Below are 20603 nucleotides of genomic sequence, written 5' to 3'. Positions count from 1 at the left end.
TTTTAATGTTATATTATATACACTAAGGATTAATGAATTTGGGCATCTTCCAGTAAAAATTAAATTGGTCTATTGCAGCAATTTTCAACCTTTCTATCTCATGGCATGGCATACATAAACTAATTACTAAAATTCTGTGTTAAACCAAAAAATGTATTTTTTGCTGATCTGGCCAAAAAAAAGTATAATTTTGATTCACACTAGATAGCTATTGTTGTGTTGGTTCTTGTCATTTCTTCAAATATGTTTTATTGATTTTTTTTAGAGAGAAAAGGAGGGAGAGAAAAACATGCAAACATTGATGAGTGAGAGAAATCAACTGGCAGCCTCCTGCACTCCCCAACTGAGGATCAAGCCCACAACCCGGGCATGTGCCCTGACCAGGAATCGAACCAACGACCTTTTGGTACATGGGACAACACTCAACTAACTGACCTTGGCTGGCTTTTGTCATTTTTTATTTGACAATTTAAGGGAAATGAAGTCAGTTCCCGGTCTTTTTAAATAGTCAGGTGTTAGATGTTTTAAAAATTCTTGCAGCACATGGGTTGAAATCGCTCGTCGGTGGAAAGCCAGAGCGTGGTAATAAAAGCCGTTCTGTGTGATTCGGACACATCACACAGCGAAGAGGGCCTTAAAGATGAGGCTTGCTACTTTCACTTGGCAAGACACGGTCTGGTGCCGAGGAAAAGGCCATGTGCCTTCCTGGCCGTGTTTCAGGAAAAGCCCTTGTCCTGCTGGCAGGTGTTGCTGTGCAGCTGCGAGGGTGTCTTCTCGTGGGCAGGCAGGCCACAGTCCACAAGTCCTCTAGCCTGGTAATGAGCGAAGCACGCAGACCCTTAGTTCTCACCCGGCTAACTAAGAATGAGAGAGTTAACTGAGATTCCTCACAATGCCAGGCTTAACCACATGCTGCCCACAGCATATGCAGCGGGTAAGGTTAAATATGTACACATATTTGAATAAGCTGAAGGACCCAAACCAAGTATGACAATGCATTAGTGATGATACTGCAGGTTGATAGTACATTTTCGAATTGAATGTCAGGAACTGTTCTAAAGCATGAACATCATCTTTTACATATTTCAGACTTGTCTCTCAGGTAAACAAGGCAGCAAACCCAAAATACAGGTTTTTCTTTTAAATGAGACCTTTATATAAAGAGCTTAAATTCTTAGGAATACCAGTTTCACACCAACACAAACACGTGAGAGTAACACCCACTTCTCCAAAAAAAAAAAAACAACAAAGTATAATTAGTCTTACTAGATTTTGTCTTTTTGATATTACACATTTATGTTCAGGGTAGTGATCACAATTTATCATTGTAGTTGAATCAAATTAAAGTATTCCTTATTAAAATGGAAGTTGGATCTGAAACTTTCATTTAAGGAATTGACTGATTGATGAAAGGTTTAAGACAGAATTCACACTGGAGGGAAATTAAGTTACATATGAAAACACTGGTTTAACTGGGGCAATAGTTGGATTAGAAAGCCATCACTCTAAATATCACCTACTTTATTTTTAAGCAATATTTGACTTTTTAAAGAAGCTAAACCTATTGTAAAATGACCTTCAATGCTTTATATATATAGATATAGATAGATAGATATAGATATATAGATATATCTACATATTTACATAATGGGTATTCCCATTTGAAATTACCAGTCTTTTTTTTTTTTTTTTTTTTGGCTTATACCGAGAATATAAGGAAGGAAAAGACTAGCTTCAAGTTATAATGTTAATTTGAAGGTAACTGATCTTTCAAGAATTAATTTCAGCCAAAGCAATAATCATTATTTACCAGTGTGTGACATTTTTATCACTCATCATATTAGCAAATTTCCATTGAAAATGCTAAAATGGTTCGTCATAAGGCAGATAACTGCTCTAGCTGTAAAAATGACCAACACAAGTGCCGGTGTTCAAACATTAAATTATACTGTAATTAATAAAGACAGTTAAACTGCCTACTAGCAACAGCAATTTAGGTAACCACATTTGATCGGCTATAAATTGTAACTACATTAAAATTCCAGAAATGTTAGCAATATGGATCACTTGATGGAAGTCAGTGATGATCACCATCTCTTTTTTTTTTTTAACAACGGAAGCACAGGTCAAGTTGACCACAAATCCATGGACGAAGATCAGGCCTTAGCACTTTTCATCTTGTGAAACAAGCAATTACAAAGAGCTGCATCGATTTGGTAAAAAGCTTTAGGTGACATAAATTGTTTCCTGTTTAGCTTATTGCTCTGATACATAAATGTCACCCAGTCCGGTGTTAATTAGGCCGGAGAGGGGCACCGGCGGCTTCCGGGGACTCGCAGGCTCCGTGCGGTGTGGGGCGGCTCCGGCTCACTCTCACTAGCGAGAAAGGCTCGGGACCCGCGGGGTCCAGTGAAGGCTTGGGGAGCAGCTCCATTTTAGGTTCTAAACTAAACGGCAGGATTTCAGATTTGCTTTCTTACCACCTGACAAAGCACCACGTTTAAAAAGCATCTAAACAGAAGAACATTTACAAGGCATTTCAGCCTCTGAAAAGTTAACACTCTCCGTCTCAATACATAGTCCTATACATGTTTCCTTGGGTTGCTGTTTCTACATTTAAAATACAATTTTAAATGGCTTGTGCATGTTATTGACTTAACATAAATCAAATGTATCATATATACTTTCCTTAGGTTGGCAGGCCACTTAGAAAAATACATTAGATTCTGGGGGGGAAAGTCTGGAGAAAATTTATTAAATAGAAGTTTTTACTGTAATAGAATATTAATGCAGACCAAAGCTCATTTGCCATTAAGCTGATCCTTTTTTAACATACACATGCTTTTTATTATTTTGCACTCAAGCAAAAATTCCGCATTCAAAGACTTTCCATCGAGTCGGGAATGTCTCTGGCCAGAAACACGTAAGGAGCCTGACCTTCAGAAAGACAGCAGACACGGCCCGCATGGAGCGCGAGGGCCACGAAGGGAACGGGCCTGGAGCGCAGTCAGCAGGTGGGAGCAGGAGAAACCTGGCTCCTTCCTCACCTCACCTCAGCGCACACAGATGGAAATATTTGATTTGCAACATAAAAGATTCATTAATTACCACTTGAATATTTAAAGCTATTTTGCAATCTAACAGAGATTGATAACGCAGTGAATTAAAACCTCTAATAAAATTGTAAAGAGATTTCGGTAAGCTTAGCCACATTGTGGTTTAGGGAGAGATCCCAGTATTCTTGCAGAATAGCGTCTTAGTCATTTTCGAGTGTGTAATTGAAGGAGCCAGCTAAGTGTTTGGAAATAATTTGTTTCTCACTTTCAAATGTTTACTAATTATTTTCCCAAATCAACCTTGCTACTTTAGGACCCTGGAGGGGAAAAAATCTGCCAGGCATGTTGGAGAACTGAGCGTCTGACCCAGAAACTAAAATACTTGCAGAAGTACTCACTAGGCTGAAGCGTTTAGAAGCTATCACGTCAAAGTGCTTTCCTGCCCACAAAATGCACCGAATCTGAAAACACTCAACCCCAGAACTAAGTCCCTTCCCTGCTCCCGCCCAGCCTCAGAGTCACCCGGGAGCCACTGCGCGTGCCAGCGTTTGGATCGGGGCTCCTAACGCCAGCAGTGCCGGCCCAGCCCTGACGAGCACACGGGTGACTCTGGCAAGTTACTTCTCCTGGCTCCTCAGCTTTCTCTTTCTCTGAGTGGAGCCATTTAACTAAATGATAGAAGGGGCTCCTTCCCATCTTAACGTTCTAAAAATTTAATAACATATTCTTCCTTGGGGACTTTTCCTGATGAAATCCATGGTCTCAGCATGGAGTTTGTGTGGCGCTCCACATTTCCTCAATATTAAAATATTGTCTAATTAAACTCTGTCTGGTCACGTGACCTGTTAGGAGCAGGTTTCACTGGCATGCACGCTTCCATCCATCCATCCATCCACAAATACTCATTAAATGACCTGTTCAAACTCAGTGCTGGGGATGCAACTGGGGAAAGATGGACACAAACTTGGCTTCATGGTCCCCAGGGCCCCTGGGAAGACAGTTCCTAAGCCTCCCACAGGATGGAGCGCCCTGGGTCAGGGGCAGAGGGGGAGCGCCCACCCCGGGACAAGGGGGAGGCCTCCCGGGGCGCGCAGTGTTGAATGAAACTCAGGGTGCCCAGAGCGTGCGGCCAGGGAGAAGAGAAGGCCCACACAGCGAAAGAGCTGGAGTGGGAGGCAGGGACTTCAGAGCAGGGTCAGCAGGGACTTTCTAGAAAACCCTAAAGTCGTCATGCAGATGCCGTAAAGCACGCACATGGCAAAACCCTCATTCAGTCATGTCAGCAAGCCCGAGGGCGGCACACGGTCCCGCTCGTGGTTCCGGGTGCTGCTGACCCAGCTGCACGTTCAGCAGGGAAGCTGCTCCTCTCCCCCCACCCACCCCCGCCGCACTGGCCACTTGCCCCCTGGACACCAGGCACCTCAGACGTTTCCTTTTCTTTCCGGTGGGTGTGCTTTGCTTGGCTCTCCGCACGGCTCCCACCCTCCCACCCTCCCAGTGTTCTAGGAGGGAGGCGTTTCCTGCCACGCAATAGCGTGACAATGACACGGCACCCTCGCCACTCTGTGCCCACCGTGTTGTTCGCATGGTGCCCAGCACCGCTCCTATTACACACCCATCGGCGGCTTTGCTCGCAGACCGTCCCCCTCCTCCCACAGCGGCCCGCGGCCGGCCTCCAGCAGGACCAGGAGCGCCTGCTCAGCTGGGGAGTTAACTGCTAGGGCGGTCGGTCGGGGTGGCCTGACCCCGCCAGATCCCAGCGCTGCCGCGTGCACCGTCCCAGTGCGTCCCGGCCAGCCCCGCTAAGCCCCATCTCCAAGGCGCTCGCCCAGCCCGCGGTGGGAACGGCCACCAGCACCCCGCCCGCACGTCCGTGGCTGCCTCCACGCCTGATGCCGCAGCCCGTCTGCTGGTGCAGGTCACGTCCCCGACTTCTAAAGAGCCCCCCGCAAAGGACTTTCACACAAAGGCAGCAAGTACACTCGCATGACGGTGTAGCTTAAAGCTCAGTCGTGCCTTTGTGAGATATTACGAAGTTATTACAGCGTGGAGATAAAACAGTTCAATGTGCGCCCACTGTTAAACGTGGGAACCAGACTCCGGATCTGGGTGGGTCTTCGTGACTTGCCTCATCTCGGACTGCATGGTGAGGAGGCCTAGACCTTTCTTGAATCTTCCAGCGAGGTAATGAAGAGTCTTTCTGATAGGTAGATCTCGCTTCTATGTCCAGAGCCCCACACTGTAGCTGAGACCTGCCGTCCCTGGAAAAACGCATGAAGCAGCCGTGAGCTTCCTGAGGACAGGGCTCCCTGTCTCGTTCCCGCAGGGCACCTGACCGCCCGGGCCTGAGGGACGCTGGGTCTGGCACAGGCAGGCCTGGAAGTGGAGCCAGGTGAACAGGTGCCAGCCTCCCTGGCCTCTCGATGGCCAGACAGCCTCGGTCAAGCTCCTTAACCCGCTGCGAGCTGCAGGAACAGTTCCCACGCTACAAATTAGCTGTGCGTGACTAAGCGAGATAGTGTGTGCGGAGCCATGGAATACATTGTAAAGGAATGGAATCGAGCTTTGAGAACAAACAGACCAAGTGCCTGTCCTCATGCCTTTTATACTCTGGCTGGGAGCCAAGCCCTCATGAGACAGCCTCACGTGGAAATGGAAAATTCCAGTGTTACAAGAGGTAGTCCACAGAGGGCTGTGTGCTGGAGAAGAAGGGCCAGGGGCTTCTGAGCGGAGACCCCAAAAGTGAGTAGCAACCAGCCAGGTGCACTTTCAGAGACGTCGTTTACCATCTTCATTTCCATCCGAGCAGAGAGCAGCCCTGCTGTTCTCTTGGAGAGCCAGCCCTCCACACCCACCCCTACCCCATCCCTGTTCCTGCAGCCACGTCAGCACTTCAGTGTGCCTGCTGCATGCTTATCCCCGGACTTTTAATAAAACCATTGAGAGAAATACTCCTTTTGAAGGAGTTGTTGATTGGCTAGATCCTATTCTGATTATTTTTGCTGTAATATGGAAAGGGCCCACCTAACTTAAAGGAAAGAAGAAAACAGACAAAAGAGAACGAGACGTTCATTCACTCAACACCTGAGCAGGAATTCCTGGTCCTCCTGCTGGAGGTGCAGCAGCGAACCGCCTGGTGGGAGGAGGGAGACGGTCTGTAAGCGAAGACGCCGATGGGTATGTAGTATGGAGCGGTGCCGGAAGCCCAGAACAAGCCTGAAAGCTGAGACCAGGACAAGATGGGAACCCAGGAGGGGAGACTGAAAGCAAAACTGGGACTGAAAAGCAGATACACTGACCACATCATGTGGACTCCCGGATCCAGCCATGCCTGAGGCTAGCTTTATACTCCTGGATTTTCAATTACATGAGCCAATAAATTCTCTTGTACAAGCTAGTTTGAGTTGGCTTTCTGCTTTTTGTAACCAAATGCACTATGGAGTGGGGCTCATTTCACAGAGGGAACAACATTCATCAAGGCCCTGTGGCAGAAAAGAGAATTCCAAGTTCAAGGACACGAAAGGAGGCTTGTGTGTGTGTAGCTCCGAATGTGAAGGAGGGTATGGGTGGGTTGATGTTCAAGATGGAGACCAGAGCTGGACTACTCATTATCATGGCTTCATGAGAAACAATCATGTGACATTCTAAATACACATTCTAAATGACCCTTCTCCTGTCCTTTCGCAGGTAAAATTAGATCTCCAAAGCACAGTGGTATTAGGGAGAAGAATGGCACTTCTTTGGGGCTAGAAGAGAGGCGAAATGAGTGTTTTGTACTCTCATCAAGTCCAACATAATCCAAGATGCCAAAAAGAGACGGAGATCTGAGTCATTGGACAAGGACTAGGATGAATTTTATATCATTTCTCTCATTTCTTGATCAGAGCAAATTTGGCTTCAGGCTTGACTAAATGCCAGGAGCACAGCTATCCAAAAGTGGTAATTTTTCAAAAATGTCTTCAGAGTTTCAAATAAGCATGTCAATTAAAAGTATAAAAGATGCTAAAGAACAGAGCAAGATGAGACAGTAGAGAATGGACTCAGAGGGTGCCACATATTTCATGTGCTTCTCTCCTCACTAAATATTTTATTTCCCCCAGACTTCATCTCTCTGTGTCTAAACCACACTCTCTCCTACCATAAGTGAGTTTCTTCAGCTGAAACTCAGCTGGTGATAGTGTTACTGTTTTTGCCCAGTGTCCAATTTTGACTGTTGGTGGTCTGTGCCATATCAGCTGTTCAATATTGTGGATATTGCCCATGGTCTCCCCTCTGTAAATAAGCTGACCACAGGCAGTGCCATATCTGTGGGTCCAGAGTAAATGTCCCCTGCCTCACCATCAGAGAATTCTAGGGGAGGACTCTGATTGGCCCAACCTCCATCATCCCCTCCTCTCTCAGTCAATCATAATGACTGACAGTGGGAGGGAGAGCCTCTGAACGGGCCGTGGCTGTGGAAATGGTGGCCAGATAAGACTGTTCCTTCTAAGAATCAGGTCCTTCTAAGGATAAGACTGTTCCTTCTAAGAAAACAAGTGACTCTAGGGAGGCCAAAACAACTGTCCCCTCCCCCACCAGTGCTAAGCTTTGTGTTGAGCTCACATCATTGACAGAGGGTTCCCGAGCCCTCAAGTTGTTTATGATCTGTTCACACCTTAGAGACGGACCACTGATCTAACAAGCAGCTATACTAAGTGCCTACCTCCCCTGTGTCAGACAGCTTGTTAGATTCTGGGAATTGAGTAGTGAACAAAGCAGAAAATAATCCCAGCCTCCCAAAGCTTTCTTTCTAGAAAGGGGAAACAGACAATAGTAGGGTAAATGGGGATTAGTGGTTGGCAGAGAAAAATAGAGCAGGGAGGAGAGAGAAAGTGCTGGGGAGAGGGCTGGTGGGGTGATTGCCATAGTAAAGACTTCAATGACAATGAGGTACCATCTCACACCTCTCAGAATGGCTGTCATCAACAAATCAACAAATGACAAGTGCTGGCGAGGATGCAGAGAAAAAGGAACCCTCGTGCACTGCTGGTGCGAATGTAGACTGGTGCAGCCACTGTGAAGAACAGTATGGAGTTTTCTCAAAAAACTAAAAATGGAACTCCCATTTGACCCAGTGATCCCACTCCTGGGAATATATCCGAAGAAACTAGAAACACCAATCAGCAAGGATATATGCACCCCTATGTTCATAGCAGCACAATTCACCATAGCTAAGATTTGGAAACAGCCTAAGTGCCCATCAGCAGATGAGTGGATTAAAAAACTGAGGTACATCTACACAATGGAATACTACGCTGCGGTAAAAAAGAAGGAGTTCTTACCATTTGCAACATCATGGATGGAACTGGAGAGCATTATGCTAAGTGAAATAAGCCAGGCAGAGAAAGATAAATATCACATGATCTCACTCATTTATGGAATATAATGAACAACATAAACTGATGAACAAAAACAGATCCAGAGACAGAGAAACATCGATCAGACCATCAAACCTCAGAGGGAAGGTAGGGGAAGGTGGGGGTAAGGGGGAGAGATCAACCAAAGGACTTGTATGCATGCATATAAGCCTAACCAATGGACACAGACAACAGGGGGATGAGGGCATGGGGGGAGTAGAGGGGGTAATGGGGGAAAAAGGACACATATGTAATAACTTAATCAATAAAGAAATTAAAAAAAAAAGACCTCAACGATGAGGTGACATTTGAATAAAGATTTGAAGGTAACAAGCCATGTAGGCATCTGGGAGAAGAACATTCTGGACAGAGGGAACAGAAGAGGCAAAGGCTCTGAGGGTCCAACATAGAGTGGGGAGGAGGGTTGTGAGAAACAGGGACAGAAGGTCACGGGCAGCAGACGATGCTGTGCATCCATGGTCTCATTGTGAGGACATTTGCTTTTCTTCTTGGTGAGATGGAAGCCATTGGAGCACAAAAATGACATCCACTGACTTGGGTTTTTAAATGATTCCTCTGTCTGCGGGTTTTAAATGTAAGGAAGCAAGTGTGGAAGCAGAAGGATGAGTTATAAGAAGGACTGTGATGGCTGGAACTAAGGGAGCAGCAGTAGAGATTGTGAGAAGGCTCATGTTTTGAAAATAGAGCCAATTGAATTTACTGTTGAATATAGTGTCAATCATGAGAAATGAAAAGGGTCAAAGGAGACCCAAGTCTTTTGGGGAGATAAACTGGAAGGATAGTGTTGCCATTCACCAACTGAGAATACTTCAAGAGGAACGATTTTATGGTAACATCAAGAGATTGTTCTAGACCAATGGTCGGCAAACTCATTAGTCAACAGAGCCAAATATCAACAGTACAACGATTGAAATTTCTTTTGAGAGCCGAAAACCGACTTCTGCGCATGGGCCACGAAGTTTCAATCGCACTGTATGTGCGCGCCCGCACGTAGTATTTTGTGGAAGAGCCACACTCAAGGGACCAAAGAGCCGCATGTGGCTCACGAGCCGCAGTTTACCGACCACTGTTCTAGACTTGAGGCTTCTTGACCATCCAACATGAGATGTTGAGTAGGCAGCTGACTGAGGATTCTGAAGTTAGAGAAGGGGTTGGGGTTGAATATGTGCAGGGGTGTGTGTTAGGGGCAGGAAAGAGTAAATAATACTGTGTTTCAATAACACAGAGAAGATGGAAAATCTTTGCCACATAAAAACCATTTAATTTGGAGAAAGTATGTGGTTTGGATTGAATGAAATCAAGAATTTGAAGATTCAGTTTAATTATTTTGGGCCCAACATCAGGTGACTTACTTAATGAACTTAAAATTGATGTCCTTGGGGGGGAAGTCTCTTCTGCTGGCTTTAAAGGAACGGACATGTGGTAACTACTTAGTGCTGAATTAAGTCCATGAAACAAAAAACGTGAATTTGTAGAATCAGAACTATAAAATAATTGTGTGTGTGAGAGAGAGAGAGGGGGTGGGGGAGAGACAGAGAGAGCTTTATATATAAACAACTTCTATCCTCAAGTATCATTTCCTGGGTTGGACATTTTCAAAGAGTTACTAATTTAAAAATAAAGATCACTTCACTTTAGGTCCATTGTCTCCCAGAGTCTTCCCTTAATTACCAGACCTGCACAACCCATTTCCTTTGGTGTGCAAAAAGGTGTGTAATTAAACCATCAGCATAATACCTATCTCCGTGTAAAACCCGCACTTAGGAACTTTAACTGCTGAATAAAAACTCCTATTACATGACCATTAAGTGTTATGAATAAAGCAAGTCCTGGTAGGACTGATTAATTTTTATGCACTATGGATTGTGTCGGAACGAGTTTGATTTTGGTGGGTCTCCTCCTGAGCAAGCCCAGAGCCTCTGGCAGCTTCGCCTCAGGAAAGGTGTGCGCTGAGCTTCCTCAGGAAAAGGTGTCTGACCGCACGTGCACCTCAACTCCTCTTGGCGTGTCTCTGTTCAGAGAGAAATCTTCGGCCCACTGATCAATAATCAGCACAAACAGCTCGGAGAGAAAGAAAGTGAGGGTGATGTGTGCAAAAAGATGGTTGGTTGCCCTAGGTATAGTTTCCAAATGCGACCCTTTAGGTTGATGTATATTTTAACTTCTCAGGTTAACACATAAGAGTCGCCGTTTGAAACTGGAATATTTCATTGGAATTCCAAAAATCATCAACTTGTGCTGCAGGAGCTGAGATGCAGAGACTCCTGGTGCAGACTTTGCCAGGGGTGGTGAAGGCACCTCCAGACTCCCATCACAGCCTCTCCCATGGCCTTCTGGGTAGGGAAGCAGAACGGAGCAGTGTCTACAACCAAGAGGGATTGAGCTTGACCAGCAGGAAGAAAGGGAAATTGGGGGCAGCAAATAACGTGGGCCTGAGGGGTACCCAGCACTGTACTTCTGCTGGGGTAGATGGCAGAGACCTCAAATATAAGTACAGGGTGTCCCCCAAAATGCATACACACTTTAAAGCTAATGGCTCAACTTTGAAACTAAAATGTATTTTAATAAACACTGCCTTTATAATTATTCAAAGTGTATGTATACATGTTTTGGGACACCCTATGTATATATAGGGATCCCCAAACTTAAACGACATAAGCTACCTTTCCCAGGGTTAACGTAGAGACAAAGGATCCCACAGTCACAGAAGAATTGATGTGAGGCCGTGAGGTGTCAGGCAGATGGCTGAGAAAGCCCCGGGAGTCCTGGCCGTGGAGTGGCCGGGAGCAGGCGGAGCGCTCTCAGAGCCTCCCTCTGGAGGTGTCAGTGGTGGCCATGGGCCTGGAAACTGTGGGTGATAGGGTGCCGGTGTTGGGACCAGGTAGGGTGGGCAACAGGTAATAAAGGTGTAGGCAAGGCGGGCTCCCGGGACCACTCCCTTCTCCTTCATCAGCACCCAGAAGGGTAAACAGAGGCGTCCAAAGTAGACGCACAAGCAAATTATGTGCGAGTCCGGTTCCAATGGTAGAGAAGTGGGAAAGCGATGCAGCCAAGCCCAGTTGTAATGCTGGAGGGCCACAACCTCCCCTCCCCAAGGCTTGACTTAGCTTCTCCCCCGAGTCCACTTTACTAGACAAGTTATCTGATACCCACAAGGATGCATGAGCTTAGAGGGAAAAATAAGGCACCTCAGAAATACAATTACTATTCAAGACAGACAGCTATCATTTAACTATCAGGTCAAAATAAAGATTTCCAGCATAGATCTTTTTTTAAAAGTTAAATGTATTGGATTGACATCTATATATATAAAAGGCTCATATACAAAGTGTCCCCTTGGGAGTGGAACGAAGGAAGGCCATGGCCAGCAGCCGGAAGGCCCCAATTGGCTCTGATCGCTAGCCAGGTCTAGGGACCCTACCTGTGCACGAATGTTGTGCACTGGGTCTCTCCTTGTTTAATAAGATTATATAGGTGTCAAATGTACATTTCTGATACATGATCTATATATTGCACTGTGTGCTCACCACCCAAAGTCAGATTATCTCCCATCACCATATATTTGACCCCCTTTATCCTTTACTGCCCTCCCACCCAACCCCACCTTCACTCTGGTAACTGTTGTCTGTGTCTCTGAGTTCATTTGTTTGTTTGATTTTCTTGTTTGTTCAATTGTTGCTTTCAATTTTATATCGCACATGTGAGTGAAATCATATGGTCTTAACTTTTTCTGTCTGACTTACTTCACTTAGTATGATATTCTCAAATGGCAGTATTTCACCTTTTTATGGCTGAGTAGAATTCCATTGTATGGCCACTGTGAATAATGCTGCATTGAAAACAGGGTTGCAGATATCTTTTTGAATAAGTGTTTTCAAAATTCTCAGGTAGGGAATGCTGGTTCAAAAATTATTCTTTTTTTTAAAATATATTTTATTGATTTTTTACAGAGAGGAAGAGAGAGGGATAGAGAGTTAGAAACATCAATGATAGAGAATCATCGACCAGCTGCCTCCTGCACAACCCCTACTGGGGATATGCCCGCAACCCAGGTACATGCCCTTGACCGGAATCGAACCTGGGACCTTTCAGTCCGCAGGCCGACGCTCTATCCACTGAGCCAAACCGGTTTCGGCCAAAAATTATTCTTAATATTTTGAGGATCTTCCATACTGTTTTCCACAGTGGTTCTACCAATTTACATTCCCACCAGCAGTGGATGAAAATTCCTTTTTCTCTACAACCTCTCCAATACTTGTTACTATTTGTCTTGTTGATAATAGTTCTAACAGGTGGGAGGTGGTATCTCACTATAGTTTTGATTTACAATTTCCCTATTAGCTAGTGAAGTGAGCATCTTTTCATAGATCTGTTGGCCATTTGGGAGAGGTGTCTGTTCAGGTTATCGGCCCATCTTTTACTTGGATTGTTTGTTTGGTGTTTAATTGTACGATTTTTAAAATACATTTTGGATATTAACCCCTTGTCAGAGCTGTTGTTTGCAACTATTTTCTCTCATTTGTTTTGTTGGCAGTTTCTTTTGCTGTGCGGAGCTTTTTAGTTTGATATAGTCCCATTCATTTATTTTTGTCTTTATTTCCATTGCCTTTGGAGTCAACTTCATGAAATCTTCTCTAAAACCAAAGTCCATGAGTTTAGTACCTATGATTTGTTCTATGTAATTTATTATTTCAGGTCTTATATTTAGGTCTTTGATACATTTTGAGTGAATTTTTGTACATGGGGCCAACCTTAGTCTACTTTATCCTTCTGCATGTGGCTTCCAGTCTTCCCAGCACCACTTATTAAAGAGGCTTTCTTTTCTCACTGTGTGTTTTTGTTTCCTTATCGAAAGCTACTTGACCATATTGTGTGGCTTACTGCCGGGCTCTCAGTTCTGTCCCATTGGTCTGGGTGTCTGTGTCTCTGCCAGCACCACAGCATAAAAGAAAACAATTTTTGAAAATATGATATCTGATAAATGAAGGTAAACAAATAACATAGCAAAGCTTACTTTTGTGCACAAAAGCAAGGACAAAGACAGGGTACATTCTGTCCAGCTTGGTGGCTTAATTAGTTCGTTGGAGCATCATCCCATACACCAAAAGGTGGCAGGTTCGAGTCCCAGTCAGGGCACATACCTAAGTGCAGGTTCCATCTCTTGTTGGGGCACCTATGGGAGGCAACCGATAGATGTTTTTCTCTCACTTTGATGTTTCTCTCTCTCTCTCTCTCTCTCTCTCTCTCTCTCTGCTCCCACCCCCTTCTCTTTCAAAAAAATCAATAAACACACATATCCTCCTGTGAGGGAGAAAAGAAGACACAACAGGATACATTGTTAGCAGTTCAGAACTAAATTCTATCTGACACCAACATGCAAGTGTGGGCTCCCATCTGAGAACATAACAAGAGGAAGTGGAGAGCAAACTAGGGTAGGTTTTTTATTCAGGAGAATACGTAATTTTTGTAAGTTCAAGAATTTTATGAAGAAGCATGGTGACATATATGAATCTTAATAAAGTAGGACAACCATCAGGATAAATAAAATGGTGTGTAGAAGATTGAAACTAGCAGTGGGGGGTGGGAAATGAGGAAGGTAGAGTATATAGGAAACAGGAAAATGATAGAAAATATGTTTAAGTAAATAGCTTTACAGTAAATATAAACACATTAAATTGAAAACTCAAGAGACAGGAGCAATATTTTTTTACATGAAGCACGCTGAAACAAAAGAGTGTAGAGTGTGAAAATAAATCAATGAATAAGAAAGACCAGAAAATATGAACCAAAAGTAAACAGATCACAACAGATAAAGAGGTGAGTTATAAGCCTGACAAAGGAATAAGAAATAAAGAAGACAAAATGATAATAAAAACTTTACATGTACCTAATAATATAGCCTCAAAATGTACTAAAAAACAACTAGTTACAGATGGAAAAAAAAAAAACACAAAAAACAAAAAAAACCATCTCAGATGAAAGATTTAACATATTCCTCTCCTAATGTGTTGGGTCAATCAGGAATAAAATCACCACAAATATGAAACATCTAAATAAATTGATTTGTAGGCTTAAGCTAATAGGACAGGTATATGAAGAGTGCTGTATACCAAACAAAACTATGCATTATTTTAGTCATACATGGCAGATTCCCTAAATGAACCATGTGCTAATTCACAAAGGTAGTCTTACACATGCAAAAGAATCGATACCAGAAAAATTACATTATCTTAAAAGAGTAACCCCAATTTAAATAAAAATTATAATAAAAATAAAATAATAAAAACAAATCTGTGTAAAAGTGCTAAATTAATTCTTACATAAAATGTGTAGCTTTAAAACACTGAGGGCAGGTACAGGAGCAAAGACATTTACTCAAGAAGTTGAAGACTTCTGCTGCTTTCAGCCAGGAGGAAACCGAAGGGAACTGACTTACCCTACTTACGCAAACAAAGTAAAACACCCCAGAAAAACAAACAAACAATCAGTTTCTGAGCTACTGCACAGCCGATGACACAGGACACGGATCCGCAGGAAATGGACACGAGTAAGATGAGCCTCGGGACGGCGCCAGGCTGCTGCCCTCAGAGGGGGTGGTTGGAGAGAACAGCCTGGCTAGGGAGCCTGTCGCAATGGGCCAGGCGGCAAACGTCAAGGCACAAGGACACTGGTTGGTGCACTTGGACGGGGCTGCCGCAGCGGGGAGGAGTACTTAGCCTTAGAGTAGCTGCTGCTCTGGTCCTGCCTAACAAATCGTAAAAGCTAGACACTAAGGGATCTGCTATTTCCAAGTAACTGAACTGCATCCCAAAATAAAACTCAAGGATATTGGTAGGAATTGAAAAATCCAGCACTCATAGGTAAAATGTACAGCTGGCATCTAATAAACAATTACTAGGCATAAAAGGAAGCCGAAAAATATGGCCCTTATGAAAAGAAAAATAAACAAATTGAAGCTTTCCCAGAACTAGCAACGATATTTGAATTAGTAGAGAATGATATTAAAACATAATTATATTCCATATCTTTAAAAAATTAAGTTAAGACATAGAAAATGTTTTAAAAGACCCAAATCGAACTTCTAGAAAACTAAATAGTCTGAGATTTAAAATTAAAAAAAAAAAAGAAGCGGATGGAATTAAAGACAGTTTGGACATTGTAGAAGAAAAGACTAGTGAACTTGAGATGACAGCAATAAAAACTATCCAAAATGAAAAACAGAAGAGAAAATGAATATAAGAAAAATTAAAAAAAGTTAGGCCTCAGATAGCAAGATGATAAACATGAATGCCACCGTGTCAGTGACCACTTGAAAACGGAAGCTGGAAAGCAAAAGCAGTGCCAGCCAAGTGCTGCCTCACAGCCCGTTTACATATAAACACACACATGATGAGGTGGGAGTGGGAGGCAAGCCGAGTGGAAGAAAAACTAATGAAACACAAAGCTGGTTCTTTGAGATCAATGAAATTGGTAAATATCTATCTGGACTTATCAGCAAACAGAGAGAAGAAACAAATGATGAACAAGTGAATTACTAGTAAAAGGGCGACATCATTACATATTTTATAGATATCATAAGGATAACAAGGGAATATTATGAACAACTATATGCCAACCAATAAAACCTTAGTTGAAAAAGACAAATTTCTTGGGAGATGCAAACCATTGAAAAAGAAATAGATAACTTGAATATTTTATATCTATTAAAGAAACTGAATTTGTAGTTAACTACCTTCAGAAATAAAAATCCAGGACTAAACAGTTACAATGGCCAATTCTACCAAACAGAGAAAGAAATGATACTAATTCTTCCCAAACGCCAGGAGTGTAGCGGGAACCAGCGGAACTCATTCACAAAGTCCACCATTGCCCTGTTACTCACCAGATAGAGAGAGAAACTTCTCATGAACATGGGTAGAGAAATTCTAAATAAAACTTGGCAAATTGAATTCAGGGGAATACATTCAAAAGTCAATGTAGAAATTCTGATACGTTACAACATAGGTGAACCTTGAAAAGATTATGCTAAGTAAAATAAGCCAGACATAAAAGGACAGGTATTATATTCCCTGTATATGAAGTATTGGGATTATGCAAATTCATAGCAACAGAAAGTAGAATAGAGGTTAACAGGTGTTTGTTTAATGGTATAGCTTCTTTGGGGGATGATGAAAGAATCCTGGCAACAGATCTTGGTAATAGTTACACAACACTGTGACGGCAGTTAATGCCACTAATTGTAAGTGTATATATTTGTTGTTGTTAATCCTCACCTGAGAATATTATTTCTACTGGTTTTTAAAGCCAGTGGTAGGGAGCAGGAGAGACAGAGAAACGTCGATGTGAGAGACAGACATTGACTGGTTGCCTCTCACATGCGCCCCAACTGGGGCTGCGAGTCAAGCCTGCAACCGAAGTATGTGCTCTTGACCAGAACTGAACCCACGACCCTTCAGTGTGAGGGTCCACACTCTAGCCATTGACCCAAACCGGCTAGGGATGAATTGTATATTTTTAAATGGCTAAAATAATATATTTATGGTATGTATATCATATCACATAAAAATAAAAAAACTTAAAAATTTAATGTAATTCACCATATTAACTGTCTAAACGAGAAAAATATAACTATCTCAATGGACGCAGAAAAAAACATTTGACAAAAATTCAATATCTATTCCAAATAAAAACTGAGCAAACAAAGGATAGAATGGAACTTTCTTAACTTGATAAAGGGGATCTTCAAAAGACCTGCAGCTAACATCATTCCTTTTTAAAAAATACATATGTTTTTATTGGTTTCATAGAGGAAGGAAGAGGGGAAGAGAGAGACCGAAACATCAATGATGAAAGCGAATCATTGATCAGCTGCCTCCTGCACACCCCACACTGGGGATCAAGCCTACAACTCAGGCATGTGCCCTGACCAGGAAGCAAACTGTGACTCCCTGGTCCATGGGTCAATGCTCAACCACTGAGCACCACTGGCTGGGTTAGCATCATTCTTTTTTTTAAATTCTTTATTGTTTAAAGTATTGCATATGAATCCTTTTTTCCCCATTGACCTCTCACAGCTCATTCCCAGCCCCCCAGCACATGCCCTCACTCCCCGTACTGACTGTGTCTATGGGTGATGCTTATATGCATGTATACAAGTCCTTTGGTTGATCTCTCAGCCCCGATACCCTACCCACCCCTCCCCCTTCCCCCGAGGTTGGATGGTCTGTTCTATGCTTCTATAGATCTGTTTTTTGTTCACCAAATTATGTTGATCATTATATCCCACATATGAGTGAGATCATGTGATATTTTTCTTTCTCTGACTAGCTTATTTTGCTTAGCATAATGCTATCCAGTTTTATCCGTGCTGTTGCAAATGGTAAGAATTCCTTCTTTTTTACAGCAGTGTAGTATTTCATTGTGTAGATGTATCACAGTTTTCTAATCCACTTATCTGCTGATGGGCACTTAAGCTGTTTCCAAATCTTAGCTATTGTCAATTGTGCTGCTATGAACATAGGGGCGCATATGTCCTTTCTGATTGGTGTTTCTAGTTTCTTGGGATATATTCCTAGAAGTGGGATTACTGGGTCGAATGGGAGATCCATTTTTAATTTTTTTAAGAAACTCATACTGTTTCCCACAGTGGTTGTACCAGTCTGCATTCTCAGCAGCATCACACTCAATGGGCAAAAACTAAAACAATTTTTCCTAAGAACAGGAACAAGATAGGGATGCCCACTTGCACCACTCCTGTTCAACATAGTACTGGAAGTGCTAGCCAAAGTGATCAGACAAGAAGAAGAAATAAAAAGCATCCAAATTGGAAAAGAAGAAGTAAAATTGTCATTATTCTCAGGTGACATGATATTGTACATAGAAAACCCAAAGACTCCATCAAAAAACTATTAGACTTAAAATGAATTTGGCAATGTAGCAGGATATAAAATTAACACCCAGAAATCTATGGCTTTTTATACACCAACAATGAACTCACAGAAAGAGAAACTAAAAACATAATCCCATTTATCATTGCAACAAAAAATTAAATAACTAGGAATACTAGTAAACTTAATTAAGGAGGTAAAAGATCTGTACTTGGAAAACTACAGAACTTTGAAAAAAGAGATAGAGGAAGACAAACAAATGGAAGAATATAACGTGCTCATGGATCGATCGGTAGAATCAACATCATTAAAATGTCCACACTCCCCAAAGCAATATATAGATTCAATGCAATCCCCATTAAAATATCAACAGAATACTTCACAGATCTAGAACAAACTGTCCAAAAATTGACATGGAATTAAAAAAAGGCCCCGAATAGCCGCAGCAATCCTGAGAAAGAAGAATAAAGTAGGAGGGATCTCAATACCAGATTTCAAGCTGTATTACAAAGCCACTGTTTTCAAAACTGCCTGGTACTGGCACAAGAACAAACATATAGATCAATGGAACAGAACAGAGAACCCAGAAATCGACCCAAGCCATTATGCTCAATTAGTATTTGAAAAAAGAGGCAAGAGCATACAATGGAGTCAAAACAGTCTCTTCAATAAATGGTGTTGGGAAAATTGGACAGATACATGAACTAGACCACCAACTTACACCATACACAAAAATAAACTCAAAATGGATAAAGGACTTAAATGTAAGATGGGAAACCATAAAAATTTTAGAAGAATCCATAGGCAGCAAAATAGCAGACATATATCATAGCAATATTTTTACTGATACCACTCCTAGGGCAATGGAAACTAAGGAGAAAATAAACAAATGGGACGACATCAAAATAAAAAGCTTCTGCACAGCAAAAGAAACCATCAACAAAACAACAATAAAGCCCACTGCATGGGAGAACATATTTGCCAATGTTATCTCCAATAAAGGTTTAATCTCCATCATTTACAGGGAACTCATACAACTTAACAAAAGGAAGATAAACAACCCAATCAAAACATGGGCAAAGGACCTAAATAGACCCCTTTTGAAAGAGGACATAAGGAAGGCCAAGAGACATATGAAAACATGCTCAAAGTCACTAACTAGCCGAGAGATGCAAATCAAAATGACATTGGAGTACCATCTTGCATCTGTCAGAATGGCTATCATCAACAAATCAACAAAGGACAAGTGCTGGCGAGGATGCAGAGAAAAAGGAACATCATTCTTAATGGCGCAGGATGGCACGTTTCCCATAAAATCGGAGATGTTCATTCTCCCCTTCTATTCAGCATTGGACTGGAACTCCTATCCAGCGCAATAAGGTATTAAAGGAAGATGGATTATATAGACGACCAGATGAAACCTATATATTAAAAAAAAAGCTAGAACTAATAAGTAGGTTGCAAGGCAGAAGATCAATATACAAAAACCTATTTCCCGTAAGCATATTAACAATGGACAATGTGAAATTGAAATAAAAAGGCAATGTCATGGATAATAACATTAAAAGTGTAATATACTTAGAGACAAATCTGACAAAATTGTGAACTCCTTATACTCTGAAAACTACAAAAAACTCTAGGAGAAACTAAATAAAACCTAAATAAATGTTTATTGATTGGAAGACTCAACATTGTTAAGATGTAAATGCTCCCAAATTTAACCTATACTAGTACATTCACTGAAACCTATGCATTCAAAATCCTAGCAGGCATTTTTTTTGTTTGTTTGTTTTTATTGTCTAAAGCAGTGATGGCGAACCTATGACACGCGTGTCAGCACTGAAACATTTGCTGCTCCTGAGGATGAAACATTTGCGAAATAATGTTTTTTCCTCAAAGTGACACACTACCCGAGTTATGCTCAGTTTTTTGGCGAAGTTTGACACACCAAGCTCAAAAGGTTGCCCATCACTGGTCTAAAGTTTTACATATATCTCCTTTTAACCCCAATTGACCACCCTCGAGCAGGCATTTTGTAGAAATTTCCAAGCTGGTTCCAAAATTACTACATAGACCTAATAGGATGCTAATATTGCTACATAGGAAATGCATAGGAACTAGAATAGCCGAAACAACCTCGAAAAAGGAGACCAAAATTGGAGATGTAATACTTATTTTCAAGATTTATATAAAGCTACTGTAATCAAGACAGTATAGTATTGGCTTAAATATAGGGACTAGAT

The sequence above is a fragment of the Eptesicus fuscus genome, chromosome 18 (assembly GCF_027574615.1).
Source record: "Eptesicus fuscus isolate TK198812 chromosome 18, DD_ASM_mEF_20220401, whole genome shotgun sequence".
Classification (NCBI taxonomy): domain Eukaryota; kingdom Metazoa; phylum Chordata; class Mammalia; order Chiroptera; family Vespertilionidae; genus Eptesicus; species Eptesicus fuscus.
Note: the sequence above shows the minus strand (reverse complement) of the source record.